At 43.7% G+C, this 16,470-nt stretch overlaps 1 long non-coding RNA gene across 2 annotated transcripts in view; it reads left to right on the top strand.

Annotated features, from left to right (window-relative positions):
* The window catches only part of LOC144773686 (uncharacterized), a 1,071,276-nt gene that overhangs the window by 753,831 nt on the left and 300,975 nt on the right, over window positions 1-16,470 (top strand). The window contains exon 8 of one of the 2 annotated variants that reach the window (XR_013600052.1): window positions 14,118-14,521. The exons of the other annotated variant lie outside the window; for it this stretch is intronic. This is a non-coding gene — a long non-coding RNA (uncharacterized LOC144773686). Of the gene's footprint in view, window positions 1-14,117; window positions 14,522-16,470 lie in introns of those variants that run through there. 2 annotated transcript variants of the gene reach the window in all.

The raw sequence follows: 16,470 nt of genomic DNA, 5'->3' as shown, positions 1-16,470 counted from the left end.
GAATCCATCCAGGGCATTGGGGATGCTGACAGCTCCGCAAGAGCTGCAAAGAAACAACGTAAGATGCATGTACATTGTCATGAACCCATTTACCTATTCCCCTCCCACACTCTGTGTGCCTACATCATATTCCAGAACAGGTATTACTAATGCCCAGCAATGCATAATGGGAGATGTAGTCATAGGTAGATACCTCTCTGCAGTCAGCACACCATACAGCAAAGGGATACGACACACTACTAGCATAAGCAAATGAGGGACTGGCAAATGTGTGATAGTAGTGTGATTTAATCAAGAGACACAGGTGAACTACTCCACTGACACAATGCCCATGTCTGTCCACAGGAGAGTCATTGAGCAGCACAGAAAAGGATAGGGAGAAGAGGAGAGATGAAGCTGGTCCCTGCACAGAACAAGGAGGGAAGGACGCAGAGCAGGCAGCAAAGTCATCTGAGGAGACAACCACACCACAGCCTCAGTCTCCTCTTTTGTTTGGGAGTCAGGAGTCAGGAGCTGCTGCACAGTCCCCCACCCAACAACTCCGTCCCCTGTGCTGGAAAGGGCAAGGCGGCTTGATGTGCCCCCTCCCCGCATACTAGAAACATCTGAGGAGGAAGAGGATGAGGGTGACATGGCCATCAATCCACTAGAGTCAGCCAACGCTGAGCAGCAGCCCACTCCTTGAGCTGTGCGGGCCAGTGTCCGAGGACGAAGGTCACGGGAGGCAGCTGAAGAGCATAACGGTCAGGGGGTCTTCTGCGGACTGGAGGCCACCATGGTCAAGGTCCAGCACCTGCAGGCAAGGGCAATGATGGGTGTTCAGAGGCAGGCACGCAGCACCAACAACAAGCTGGATGACATAAGCAAGGGCATAGGAGACATTTCTGGGAGCATGCAGTCGATGGCATCTGGCATTACAGACATGACACAGTGCATGACTGTCCTGTGCGACAAGTTGGACAGGGACCACTTGGAGAGGCGCAAGGCTCGTGTGGATGTGCGGCAGCAGACAAAAGCCTTAAACAGATTTGCCACTTCAACCTCCCTGCTGTGCAGATGGTCAGTGGCGATGCAGGATGCTATTGTTCAGTGCTGCACCAATCTATCTGTGGGGATGGGCAGAGTGACCTCTACCATGGAGCTCATGCTCGCACAACAGACAGCCACCCGAGGCGACACATGTGTGGCTGACAGTGAGGAATCCACCAGCAGGAGTGGCGCAAGCACTCCTGTCCCAGAAATACGCAGGAGCGGCAGGCGTCATTCAACAGAGACAGGCCACACCGAAAGCCATGACACACAGCCACATCAGTCCCACCCTGTAATCCGTGGACGTAAACATTGACTATGCCCACCACCCAAATGACAGGTCACAGTGGTGTTAACTGTGACCACCCAGTCATGGACATTGCTATTTCGTCTAACCAATGTGTGGTATCATTGCACTTGCGTAGTGAAAATAAAACTACATACATCATAATCACAGCCTGTCTGTGTCTCATTACTTACTCAGAAATATTGCTGTGTGTGTGATCTCTGCCCGTCTCAGTCTCCCATCTGTAGCTGGTGCTGCTACTGTAGCATGGGGCTTTGCCTGTGCTGTGTCATCATCAATGTCCTCATGATGTGTGATCTCCACCTCGGTGCCTTCCTTGGTGGCGAGATTTTGTAACATGGCACAGGTCGCAATGATTTTGCAGCACAGGATTGGAGTGTACTGGCGTGCCCCTCCACTCTTGTGGAGGCAGCGAAACCTGCTCTTGAGGAGTCCAAATGTGCTCTCCACAACGTTGCGTGTAGATCTGTGAGCCACATTGTACCGCCTTTCACTCCTGTTGGATGGGTTGAGGTAGGGGGTGAGCACAAAGGACCGCAGGGCATATGCACTGTCGCCTAGGGGGAGTAAGATTGACATTAGTTGCATGTACATGATACATTTCTCTACTGTGAGTGTCAGGGTGTGTCAATGTCATTAACCTAGCAGGTATCCATTTCCAAATTCTCCGGCAACTAGACGTGTGTATATCCCACTATTCTGAAATATGTACGAATCATTGGTACTTCCTGGGAATTTTGCAACGATGTCTGTGATGATGTTGCCAGCGTTGCATATGACCTGTACATTGATGGAGTGCGTTGACTTCCGGTTCCTGTATATGTGTTCTGTGGCTGCAGGTGGACAGAGTGGTACGTGGGTGCCATCTATGCAGCCTATCACGTGTGGGAAGTGTGCCAGTTGAAAGAAATCTTTCAAGTTCCGCAGGTGTGTCAGGGAATGAAATATAATGCTCCATCCTCTGCATCATGGTGTCAAGAAACCTCCTGAAGAAGCGGGACAGGCAGCTCTGGGACACACCACCCACTGCAGCTATCACACTCTGGTAGCTCCCAGAGGCAAACAGGTGTAAGCTACACAGCACCTGCGGTGGGATGGCATGGGCCCTGGGTGTTGGGTGCTCCAGGAGTGGGTGTAGGTCCCTTATCAGGTCCTGGATGGTTTGGGGATGTAGCCTGTACCTCTGGAGTATTTCTGGCTCTGTCAGTTGGAAAAGTGTTATCCTCTGCCTGTACACTTGTTCCTCCCTTAGCCATTCCCTCTCTCCTGCTGCCTGTAGTCTTTGCGGCCTTGCAATGACATAGAAAGCCGCCATTCTGCTCACACTGTTGTATTTTGGGACTCATTTTATGGCCTTCACCTGGTTACCACCTGCATTCAATCCATGGTAAATACCGACTCATAAATACCGATTTTTCGTAAATTCGGTATTTTGCGGGTTTCCTACATCTCCATGCCCATTGTTTTACCGTTTCGTATTTACCGAATCGGTAAATAAGAATTCGGTATATATGAATTCAGAAAATTCCTCTTCGGTAAAAAAACGACTCATATTTACCGAGTCGGAATTATACGACTCATATTTACCGAGTCGGTATTATACCGACTCATGTTTTCCGATTCGGTGAAAATTAGGCTCCTACATCTCATTTCATGTATACCGGTCGGTAACAGCCGGAATTACCGATTTTCGGCCGTTACCGACCGGTATTGGCCGACCTACATCTGGCCCATTGTCTTTTCCAGCCTACTACAAGAAATTTTTAGGCACTGCTATTGTATATATTTTTACCGTGGGACTCCCACCTCGACGACGGGGAATGATTCATGCATGTGAATCTATGAAAGATACCAATACTGGATAACTGTAGTTACAGGTAAGTAACTTGTTTTCATCCTTTGGTTCTCTTATTGTATTGGAGGTCCTTCTTTTGCCCTCCGGAGCAGCAAGTCGCGGTTCCTAAAGTTCAATATACGGGCTATCATATGGCGGGGCATAGTTCCAGCTATCGGGCGGCCTGATGGGAACCTGTGTGCCCTTTCAACACAGAAAAAACTGGAGCGTCTTTCCGGTGCCACATGATTTCTGAACCATTGTTCCATTAATTTGGTGGTGTCAGACCCCTCGCAGAGCTCCAACAGGCCAATTACAGGTACATTGTTTCGTCAAGCCCTTCCCTCGGCGTTGTCGACTCGCTCCTGAAGTCCTGCCATCTGGCGTTGTAGTTGTGTTATTTGGGTTGCATGTACTTTGTGTTGTGGCAGTAATTCCGTTATGGCAGCTTTGTTATCTTTAACAGGAGAGGCAAGTTTGGCATGGTCCGCCTTCAGGAGGGTGAGTCCAGTTGTCAGAGTGCCTGTTTCCTCCTCTATGGAATTTTGGGAATCTCGTATCTCCTGCAGAATTTGGTCTAGTTTGTCAGGCTCTGGGGTAATGTTCATGGGTGGGATACAGCTTGGGAAAGACTGCGAAGCAGTGTCGGCCATATCCTCCACCCGTTGCGTGTTTGTGGCAGTGCTCTCCTGTGTTTTACCCTTTAGGCCCCCTATGGTGGCTGTCCCGTAGCGGCCCAAGAATCTATCATAAGTTCGTCTCTACTGCCCAGTCTCTCTAATAATTCCACAAAGATTGCCTTCTTCTTGTTCCTGGGAGACCCCACCCTCTCTCAAAACACAGATCCCTTAACTGTTCTAAGGACAGGGTTTCAAGGTCTACTCCAAAAAACATTCCGTCTGCCATTGCAAAGTGAAGGTAATGCTGTTTTCAAGCTGAATGTATTGTTCTGTTCAAGGTAGTTGAACTGAAATCTGTGTATCCTACACCATTTGCTGCCAACTGTTAAACACAGTTTAGGCATGGACTATTAGGCAACAATCTTGGTGGTTGGGGTCATTTGCCCTTCTTGTCTTGGGTCCATCCTGTTAGGGCTCTGCACACTGTGCCTAAGCACGCTTTATGGACTTTACTCTCACGCTAGAGAAGTTAAGTACTCAAAGGCTTCTCAGGGAGGTAGTATGAGAGTAGAGTCTCAGAATACAAACACTCAGACACAATATCAAACTGTCCTGTCCAGTACTTGTCTTACTAAAAAAAGAACAGTACTTTACTATCACAGCAAAAAGTGACACACGCTACAAGGATCTTCTTATCACAATAACTCTATATCTGGCACTCTAACTGCAGTGTTCTGGGATAGTTGCTACAATTCCCACACCACTACAGCATTCTAGCACAGTGATCACAGTTTCCACACCACTATAGTGTTCCGGGCACGAAGGAAAGCATATGAGCAAGAATCGGCACTGGCGTGAGATCACTAATTGGCTTATTGAATCAATCAGTCATTAGGTTCAGAAACGCATAGGTCAGTTCTGTTAGCGTTTTGCAAAAGCATTTGCACTGGCCATCATAATTTCTTATAATGTGCAGATCTATCGTTTTTGCACCAGACACTGTCTCTCAGCCTTTGAGTATGACCTAGTGTTAACTGGTGGTGCTTGGCTCAGAAGTTGCTACGGTGTGGCATTCTCAGTTACACAGTCTAGTCTGTCAATGGACTTAGGGTTGTGGAGGCAGCCTCACCTGTCAGAATTCAGCACTGAACACACATCGTAACAGGTCCCTCGTGTCACTGCTGGTATGCCAGATGGCCTGTTGTTGCTCAGAGGTCGTAATAAATCCTTCACATGCTTTTCTAAATAAACCATGCAGGAGGACATCTGACCCCATCATAATTCGGGTCAGCACAAGTTACGCTATCAATTTAAATCTGCTTTTCTGGCTGCTCCAGATAGTGGAACCACGGCTGGGCTTTAATGTGAGTTCTCTCAAGCAGGTAGTGATGATTCTAGCTCTAAGCAGGAGTTTCCCAAAACATGAGCACAATAAAATGTGATGACTTTTCTATCACTCAGGGAAGCACAACAGGGCAGGCACTGGCTAGAAACTCCCTTGGCCTTAACAGCGGTATCTGCTGGCTCACCCTCACGCCCCTACAACCCAAACAAATGGCAGTGCTCAAGATGAACTAATTGGCGATCCCCTTTTAAAAGGTCATTTTAGAAATTCCGAGGGTGTCCCTGTCTCCATCCTCCTACCTCTCAGAGTGGTGCTCTTCCCTTCAGATCAAGGAATACAGGACGTGGATAGTAGTCCTTGGTCAAAATAGAGAGCACAGAACTGGTTCTGGACCTTGGCATTCTCATTCACAGGCTAGTTTATTGTGTCAACTGTGCCACAAAATGTCAGGATGCCAGTCTCAAAATCAGTGGGACACTCAGGGCAGAGGTACACACCTGATTACCTCTTAGTGGACATTTCCTTCGCAGCATCAGTGTTCTTGCATTTTATAATTTATTCCTATATTATGAAGCTTTGCACATGGCAATGTGTCAACATTGGCTGCTTCAAGTCATTTGGTTAGGCAGCAGGATACCTGCTGAGGAACAAAATTCGGCCAGAGGCGATGGCCTACATATGACCCAACATTCCTCCACTTGGCTGGGCCACTGCTCAGTCAAAGTCCTATATTGAGTATTTATATAATCCATATGATCCTGCTACAGCGCAACTCCAAAAATGTTTACTAAACTCAGTATCACCATTTCCCTAAAGTATCCAAACTCACCTACATTCACCAGTGGGGCCCATAACACTGCACACAATCTATTCATTTAATACAACTTCAGGGTTTGGTGAAACACAAAAGAGTATTGCTGTAACATTGGTGAAGTGTCTAAAACTATTAAACTATTTATTATTTACATCTATAATTTAAAACGATTTACCATGGTTTTCATTTAACACCCTTTTATTCAGACACATCACCATAATGGCAATGGATCTGCTAGAATGAAAATTAGGCGTCAGAAAAATACAAGACCAGCTTTTAATTCTCCATTTATCTAATTTTTATTCAACGCAAATTTTAGTATGTCTGACATTTAGGCTTTCATTAATTCTTTATTCAGTAAAATCTTAATCTTTATTTCAAAAATGATAATTTTATTTAAAGCTCAGAAATATACAGCCAGATTCATCATTGAAAAATGGGCTCGCAAAGGGCCAGATTCTGAGAATCTGGCCCTTTACGAGCGCAATTTTTGCATTTGGGATTCATCATCCCAAATGCAAAAATCGCTAATTGTGAAATCGCATATTTGCGAGGAATTGCATTTAAGGAATCTCTATTAGAGATTCCTTAAATGCAATTCATTAACCATTTATTATTTGCGAATTCGCTATTTCTGGCCGCTATTTACCGCGAAGTCTGACTTCGTGGTAAATAGCGAAAACTTAGAAAAATGCACTGAAGTGCATTTTTCTAAGTTGTGTGTCACACACACACATGTCCTTGGGACATATGTGTGCGTAACACCAGCGTCCACTATCAATTCAGGGGTGCAACAGGGTGTCCTTTGGACACCCCTGCACCCTTGAAATCGCTAACTCAAAATGCGATTCGCTAATAGCGATTCGCACATTGATATGTGTTCCCATTCATTCCTATGGGCCTTTAGGCCCATAGGAATGAATGGGGAGTTATTCCTTATTTGCGATTAGCAATTAGCTAATTGCAAATAAGGAAGCTGTAGGAATCGCAATAAATATTGCGATTTCTACTTGAATCCCGTTTTGCGAGTCTGTAATAGCGATTCCTTAATAATTGCTATTACAGACTCGCAAAACATGCCGAAAATGAATCTAGGTGATAGACATTTATTTAGTAAATTCAGTGCAAAGTTTAGCAAAGAACAGATAGTTCCAACTCAGTCTCTCCTAACAACCCTAACTAACACCCTCATCTTATCCTTACAGTCCTGCAAAGAAAAACAAATAAAAGATAAATTATCCTTACATCCAGGATTCGATCGAAAGTCCAGCAGCACTTTGTGTAGAAATCGGAAAGAGCGGTACTTCTAAGTAAAATCAGGGGTTTTTATACACTAATTTCCTAACTTAATCTATCTAAAACGTTTCTAACAATACCAACTCGGGTTCTGATTGGACCAATTTTGGGTAGATGAGCGTCTCCTCATCATTACAGCATCGTATTCACAATGAATCAGCAGAAAAATAAAGGGGCTTTGTTTAAAACAGTCCATGGCCTAGTCACATCCCCAATTTGCAACTTGAAGACTTTTTCCCAGGATCATAACATTTGAGCGTCCATATTTGGCACCCATCCTAGGTTCCGGGGCAAGGCAGCCTTGAACCTCTCCGAGCACAGGCAGTTCACTCTCTCTTGCAGGCTTTAGGCACGCATGCGCTGTCCAGCACTTGCTCACAGTTTACCCGGGCAGCCATTTTTAGAGTAGGCCTCAGAGGCCTCTTTTCGGAACTATCATAGAAACAAACACAAATTCATGTTAAATATGGAACTAAAGCCCTTCTGTTTACCTCCCACCATACTAATGTTTCCCCATTAGTTGTTACCTAGCAAATAAGCCACAAAAATGCGCTTTATACTTATAAATCTGATGACTTTTCTAGCACAAAACGTGTACAATGAGCACATTTAAGCTGTATTTGTTTATATTTAAGCTGTGCATTAATTCACAACACAATAACAATATATATTAGTTAATTTTATTGCAACATGCAGACAAAATTAGTACTCCCGTGTGTAAAAAGTGTATGCATCTTATACTATGGTTGATTAATTCATAATAACATTCCATTTGTAAATGTTAACGTTATGGAACATTGATTTTGAGAGGGGTACACAAAATGTTGTTTTTACCACCTCGCTCCATCAATTCCTTACCTTCAGCATGGGGTGATCCAAAGTGTAAAAACTTTACTAAACACTTCTTTTGGTGGGATTCTGCTCCTATGACTTGTAGGGATGCATCTCCTATTATCCAAAGAACTATGCTGTGTGCATGTCATCACTTCATTGTGGCTCATAAAAGTGTTTGTGGCTAATTATGTGCAGCCACTGCCTGTTTGTCACCAAGACACTTCACGTGGAGAGTGACCTCATGCAGAACACAGCTTCCAAATGTAAAACTCACATTCCAAACATAGCAGAACTCACATTCCAAACATAAAACTTGCGTTAGAAATGTACAACTCTAATTCCAAGTAAAGAAGCGGTACTGCAAACTTAGAACGACCATTGCAGTTATAAATTGCATACTACAGACCTATCCAATTACAGACTTAGAACTGCTACTCCAACTATATTGATTTTATTAGATACTTAGACAAATGCTTTCAAATGTAAGCAATCTCTTACTTATTTCTCATTATAAGTGTACAAAGGCAATTACAAGCAAACATGAATTCAAGGACAGGCATCTAATTCCTAGTGTAGACACGTCTTCTTCTGTTTAAATGTCTCTTTCCAATATTGAATATCACATTCTAAGTACAGACAGCTCAATCAAAACATAAATGTCTCATAGTTACACGTCTCATCGTAACTGCAGACCTCTAATTCCACTTCTAGAAGTTTCATTGCAGATTTAGAAATCTCATTTTAGTTGTTGAGGTCTCATTTCACTCATTCTTAATATAAATTCCCCACTCCAAGTTTAATTGATGTGTAGATATATCATTCCAAGTGCACGCATACTATTCCTAGTGTAGATGTCTTACCCGTGGTGTACACTCTAGTGTATATGTCTCATTCCAAGTGTAAATATCATTCTGAGTGCAGGTGTCATTCCAAGCTTAATTGTCTCTCACAAAGTGTAGCTGTCTCATTCCTTGAGTCGATGTCTCTTACCTTGCGTGGATATTATTCCAAGCCTGGATGAAATTTCCTAAAAGTAGATATCTTATTTCAAGTGTAGACGTCACATCCCATAAGTAGATGATCAGACCTGATGTAGCTGTCTTATTCCGTGTTTAAACTTTTCATTCTAATTTTTCAAGTCTCACTCTAAATTTACAATTTACAAATACTCCAGGTGTTTTACTTCAGTAACACTGAGAACAGTTTATTATCTCAGGGAATTTAACTGCTTGGAGGAGCCACACATCGTAAGGTCTAGCCAGATCTTCTGATTTTACTAAAATTATATGGATAATATACTTACAAGAGCTTTCACCGAGCACTCTTCACTCCTTTGTCTATTATTATCATTCTGGTTTTTTTCTCCTCCCATTACAAAACACACTGTGGGCCACTTGGCCATTGGTTAACGCCACTGTGAGTGATGGCATTCTTCCCTTTCAGAAGGAGCCAATAAACACACAGAGTAGTTCTTTCAGTGCCAGGGTCTACTATGGCAATATGTGTTTTCCGAGACCAAAAGTACATATTTTGCTTTTAGTTATTTCGTTTTTAGATAGACGGGGGCCCAGAAAGCTTCCTCAACAATAAAGTTTTGGAGAAAAACAATCACTCTAAAAAACAAGTATTGACAAAGCCATAAGGCTGGGCGCCAACACCAGACCTATTGGCTTTACCACTCCTTGTCCTCAGATGTCATAGAGAAGGAGTTTGAAACCGAGATGGATAGGCTTGAGGCAAAGGATTGTTAAGAAAGTGGAGCAAGTGGATATAAGTGAATGCTGAGAATTGAGCGGCTCAGAGAAAGTTTAAGGTGGTGAGACATACGTAGGATGAGGGCGGTCGGGCGGTCAGATGTGGATGCTAACAGGAAGGCTAGGAGAGAAAAATGCAGAGGCTAAGGCACAGGCTGGATCAGAAAAAAATAAGGAGGCCATAACACATGTAAGCTCTGAGAGAAAATCAAGGCATAGAGAGCATACGAAAGGAAAACCAAATAATATGGATTAAACATAAGGTAAATGCAACTGGGTACAACGGCACATGCCCTTGAGAAAAGTCTGAGAGATCAGTTAGAAAAGGCTTCTACAAAGGGAAGATACATACGGAGATTTTCGATACATATAACACAAGACATTCACGCAAAATCCACAGCGCGAAAACAAGCCCTCCAGTCAGACGCCAAGTAAGTGAATTTATTCTTCAGCAGGCACAGCATTATGCATTTTGACCTCCAAGTGGGTCTTAATCATATGCTAATGCGAGGGTCAGTTACACCAGGGTTTAAATACACTTAGGTCTTCAACAGTTATGTTATGTTAACTATTTGGTTAAGCGCAACAGCTGCCCCATCAACAAGGCGTCCCGGCGCTGAAAGGAACCACAGAAGCAATACTAAAAAGAAAAAGGGAGGAGGAGGGTATCCTAGGAGGGGGGGAACAGATGGGTCTTGATAGCCTTCCGGAAGTGAAGAAGGACTGCGAGTGCAACATATATCGTTTACAATCAACAATGTTTTTTTGCCAATATCAAGGGCCAAGTAAAATGTTTGCTTATTGAGTACTCTTTAAATTGTATGGCTAATGCCCACTATTAAGTAATGTTCGAGTTAGCAAGTCCTGGTTCGAAATCTTCAGTCATAGTACTACAATGTCCATCATGCATTCCACATGTCTTCCCAAGCCTCGTAGTGTCCTTCAACTTTAAACCTTAAAATCACATGCCTTAATAAGCCTCAATGAAATCAAAATGCCACAATCCGGCCTTAAAAGGAACAGTTCCATGTCGTGGTACGTGGCAGTCAATATTCATTTAACCTTCAAGGCACTGCACCTCATGTGCTCATTGTTCACATTTTCAATGAAGCTGCCTGTGAATTGGTTAACTTCGTCCTACTGTGCACGAGTACAGCAACTCCTGCCAGGGCCGGACTGGGAACCAAAACCGGCCCTGGCAAAGTGCTCGGCCGACCCCCCCCCCCCAACATCCCCACTGGGGGGGTTGAGGGTGCCGCCGAGCTCTTTACCAGGGCCGGTTTTCAGCCGATTTTGTTACTGGGCCGATTTTGCAGCTATGCTGCAAAAAACGGCCCTGTAACAAAAACGGACCCCAGGGGCCTCAAGCCGGCCCCCACCCGTGCAGCGCACCGGGGATTGCCCGGTGCCCGCTATGGCCAGTCCGGCCCTGACTCCTGCAAACCCTGGCTGCTTTTAAGATGTCGAAAAATCTCCAGCCTGCAGGCCTCCTAGAAAATCAGTGGCGGAGCCTACCGTATTTTGATATGGCACCATCACAGCAAAGTCCCTCTTTCCAAATTTAATGTAGCCGGTGGGCCTCCCGTTTCAAATAGATCCAGATGCAAGTGAATTTATTCTTCAGCAGGCAAAGCATTTCGCGTTTCGACCTCCAAGTGGGTCTTAATCATATGCTAATGCAAGGGTGTGCAAAGCAGCTAGGAAATATCCAGAGCCTGATGGGAATGACGACAAGAGGCAATACGATGTCCAAATGAAGAACACCCTCACGTTATTGAACTTTTCAAATATTATTTTAACCAAAGAACAGAATGATGTACTTTCACTTGGACTTACCTTCTGTCCTTCTAGAAGTTTTAATTATACAGATAGTCGCATTGACTTATTCTTTTTTACTAGAAAGTTGAAATTGAAAAAGTGGTATGCCAACAGAAATGAGCATGAAAGAAATATTATTGTGGAGAAAGACAGCGCACTTTTGATTGGTGATATTGAAACATTGCATACCATGAGAGAACTGGGGGAATGCAATTGGGTTGATGATCCATTAACCAGTCTAGAGCAGGAAGGAATCATGTATAATAGTCCATGTGACAGTGGTTTTAAACCAACATCTATTTTTTTGCCACAGTTACATAATGATGCAATAGAAGTTTTTAAGAGAGGAGTTTTGAAAGAGTTTAAAAGACTTTCAAACAATAAGAGTAAATTTGTCAGTAATCTAACTAAGAAACAAGAAACTGCACTAAAAGAATTACAAGAGAATAAATCTATTGTAATTAAAAAAGCGGATAAAGGTGGAAACGTTGTAGTGTGGCCGCTGACAATGTATTTGGAGGAAGGTAAAAAACATTTAAGTGACACAGAAAGTTACATTCGCAGTGATAGATTTTGCTATGAAAAATGTAACGATGCATATAGAAAACAAGTTGATGAATGGAAACGAGAGAATCTGATTTCTAAGGATGAACATAAATTCCTGTATTGCAAATATCCTAAACTGGCATCACTTTATTTGTTACCCAAGGTACATAAGAATACAGAAGTACCTCCAGGACGCCCTATAGTGTCATCAATGGGTAGTCTTTTTGAGAACACCTCGAAATATATAGACCATTTCCTTAGATCATATGTTGAGACACTGCCTTCCTATGTGAAGGATACACAACACTTTTTAAGATTAATTGATGAGATACATTGGGAACCGGACATGCTGCTGCTGACCCTGGATGTCAACAGTTTATATACGTGCATACCACACAAGCTAGGTTTGGAAGCCTGCAGGCACTACCTAAAAGACAGACCAATTTGGTTTCTTTTGCTCACTGAGATGTTATTAAATATGATTTCTTGGTGTTTGAAAAATAACTTTTTCATCTTTGATCACACGATATATTGTCAGGCCCGGGGGACCGCGATGGGAACCTGCTTCGCCCCCAGTTACGCGGGTTTATACCTGGGCTGGTGGGAGGAGCAGGTGGCCAAAAACATCAGTGGCTTTTCCCAACATGTGGTCCTCTGGGCAAGATATATCGATGACATCTTCTGAATCTGGAGGGGTGACTATTCCGAAGCGGCAGCGTTTGTGGACAGTCTAAATGACAACAACTTAAACCTTACCTTTACATGCACTATGGACACAAAGTGCATAGAATTTTTAGATGTAATTGTCAAGACTAAAGAAAATCACTTAGAAAGCGAACTTTTCCGTAAAAGCACTGCTGGGAATAGCATTTTATGTGCTACCAGCTTCATCCCCCTAAACTGATTAACAGCATACCTTATGGCGAACTACTAAGAGCCAGACGCAATTGTAGTTCGGATGCTAGTTTCGCAGAGGAAGTCAGTACCATGCAGAATAGATTCAAAGAACGAGGCTATTCAGAGAAAGTAATAAAAAAAGCCCATGAGAAAGTTAAGAAAATCAAAAGGAGGGACCTCCTGGTTGAGAAAGAAACAGTGGAAGAGACTGATCCTATAAGATTCATTACCACCTATAGTAATCAGGCTAAGGAGGTTAAGAAATGTCTTAATAAATTTTGGCATGTTTTGGGTACCGATGAGACATTGAAAAAACATATCCAAAGTTATCCAAGTGTGACCTTTAGACGCTGTCCAGCCCTCAAAGATATACTATGCAAAAGCAGTTTACCTACAGAGCTTAAAAGTAAATCCACTATTCAGGGATTCTTTAGATGTTCTGCCTGTAAGGCCTGTAGGAACAGTCCAAACTGTAAACAAATCAGATTGTCACCCAACAAAAAACAATTTATTATCACTAAACATCTGAATTGTAAATCGGATTTTTGTATATATGCTTTGATCTGTCCTTGCCAATTGATATATATTGGAAGCACCATGAATGCAGTCAAGCTACGCATCTTAGAACACATGCGGGCAATTACTAACGAGGACAAACAATATCCCATTGCCCGCCACTTTAAAGAATATCATAAAAAAGATGCTAGCCTTTTGAGATATTGTGCATTGGAAAGAATTCCTGCTTCTGAACGAGGTGGCAGCAGACTACAAGAGTTGCGTAGACTAGAGTCTCGAATGATAATCAAATATGAGACTATGCAGCCAGGAGGGATTAATAAGGATGAGGAATTATCAGTCCATCTCGGCTGAGATGGACAATTTTTTCTTCTAATTATGCATGATTGTCGAGATTTAACAATTTCTAAATAATGAATATCGCAGTGTTGCCCCAAATAGTTTGTTGTTTTTTAAATTTGCATATGATGCCTTTTATTGATATGAACATTATTTTTTTTTTTATAGGAGACGGAGTGTTTTGCCCTGGTATGAAGACACCATGCATTATGCCTTTGTAGTATGAATGAAACCACGTAATTGTTGCCCACTGGGGCAGAATTGCTGCAGGTTATTTTGTTTTGTTTGGAACTGAAAGCCCACTTGGGCGGAATTGCCACAAGATATTGGTGACTGTTGGTTACAACCACGATAATATGTTATTTAACATAAGAAAAAATGCCATTGCAGCATCAAAATGGACTTTAAAAACCCTTTTTTGAATTATGTAATTTGATTACAATATGAATGAATTTAACCACTACAAAATGGCGTTTCTGCTGGCTTAAGTTTAAGGGCAACTGCGTAGTCCTTTGTTAATGTTTTGTTTTTGAATTGTGCACTATATCATGTGATGATCACTAACAACAACTGACCCGTGACCAAGGAACCGGAGGGTTCCGAAACGCGTCGGGGATTGTTTGCCATCGCTTTGTGAATAAAGCATTGCTTCAAGAAAACTGGGGCTCGGCGTTTTTCCTTGAGATTGTAAGGATTACTTGGTGCTGAGTTACAAAGGTTGGCGACCTTGCCGGCAGCCCGTCGCCATCAAGAGGCAGAGGAACATCGCCAAATTGGTTTATATATATATATATATATATACATATATATATATATATATATATATATATATATATATATATATATATATATATATATATATATCAAATCTAAACAGGAACCCAATTTGAGAAAAGGCCACACGATTTTCATAGCTTTCACTGATTTTAATGACAGCTTGCCGGCCGGCTCTCAATCAAAGGTGCAGGTAAAGGAATGAAAACGCCAGATGCCTTGCCTGGGTTGTTCTGGCTGCAGCGGTACAAAGGGGAACAAGGACTGCGGCTGGTGACCTTTTCTCACTTCAGGGCATTGAACCTATCACCACCTACCTGATAGCCAGCCGGGACCTACTGTCTGCCTCACTCCCCCACGCCATCGACCCAATTGTGCCGGTACAGTGCCTTCTGGGAGTTGGAGTCCGGCATTGTAACGAACTCCAGCAGGATGTGCCGACTGCATTAGGGGGAGGAGCGTCTGGTGCTGGAACAATGATTTAAGCAGGAAGGAGCATTGCGTGACAGGACATGCTGCTATGTTGGGCGCTGAAGAAGGCAATAAATGCCGAAATGCATTCGCCGCCATTGCAGAAGTGAGGAATAAAACCAGCTGTTGCCCTGAAATCCCCTTGGCCTCTGCGTTCTTCTTTCAGAGGGACGGTTTGTTGATATTTTCTGTGCCCGCCAGAGACACAGTACGGATGGCCCCGCTGCGCTAAGGAGTCTCGGAGTGTAAACTGGCGCCCAAGCTGCTTGCAGCTTCATAACTGCATCGAGGAATCGATAATCTCCGACGACCGCCAGATGACACAGGCCACTGATGGGAAAAGCAAGGTATTCTACTTTGGAGGAGCGATATAGCCCGCATTGGCTGCCCCGACCCATCACCTTGCCTGGGTTGTTCTGGCTGCAGCGGTACAAAGGGGACCAAGGACTGCGGCTGGTGACCTTTTCTCACTTCAGGGCATTGAACCTATCACCACCTACCTGATAGCCAGCCGGGACCTACTGTCTGCCTCACTCCCCCACGCCATCGACCCAATTGTGCCGGTACAGTGCCTTCTGGGAGTTGGAGTCCGGCATTGTAACGAACTCCAGCAGGATGTGCCGACTGCATTAGGGGGAGGAGCGTCTGGTGCTGGAACAATGATTTAAGCAGGAAGGAGCATTGCGTGACAGGACATGCTGCTATGTTGGGCGCTGAAGAAGGCAATAAATGCCGAAATGCATTCGCCGCCATTGCAGAAGTGAGGAATAAAACCAGCTGTTGCCCTGAAATCCCCTTGGCCTCTGCGTTCTTCTTTCAGAGGGACGGTTTGTTGATATATATATATATATATATATATATATATCAAATCTAAACAGGAACCCAATTTGAGAAAAGGCCACACGATTTTCATAGCTTTCACTGATTTTAATGACAGCTTGCCGGCCGGCTCTCAATCAAAGGTGCAGGTAAAGGAATGAAAACGCCAGATGCGTTTCGAGAGTCAAATTCTCTTCTTCAGTGGCGTTAGTTTGCACAAGTGAGCCTTGTGAGGATGTTGTTACGGCCGGCCGGTCGTGAGAAGAGGCCCATTGGTGTGGTGGGTCCAAGCTGTCACTATCAGGTTTCAGCAATGGAACAATGGATCTGGCACTCTACAGGGGGTCTCCAGTGACGCTTTCAATGACAGCTGGAAAGCGGGGCAGGCACCCACCTCGGCTGCACCTATATCACTTGGAGTGTATTTGGGTGTAATTCACAAGTAAAAGACAGCCAC

This window comes from Lissotriton helveticus, chromosome 1_1 (assembly GCF_964261635.1).
Source record: "Lissotriton helveticus chromosome 1_1, aLisHel1.1, whole genome shotgun sequence".
NCBI classification, from domain to species: Eukaryota; Metazoa; Chordata; class Amphibia; order Caudata; family Salamandridae; genus Lissotriton; species Lissotriton helveticus.
The sequence above is the reverse complement of the archived record's forward strand: the minus strand, read 5'-3'. Positions and strand labels throughout refer to the sequence as shown.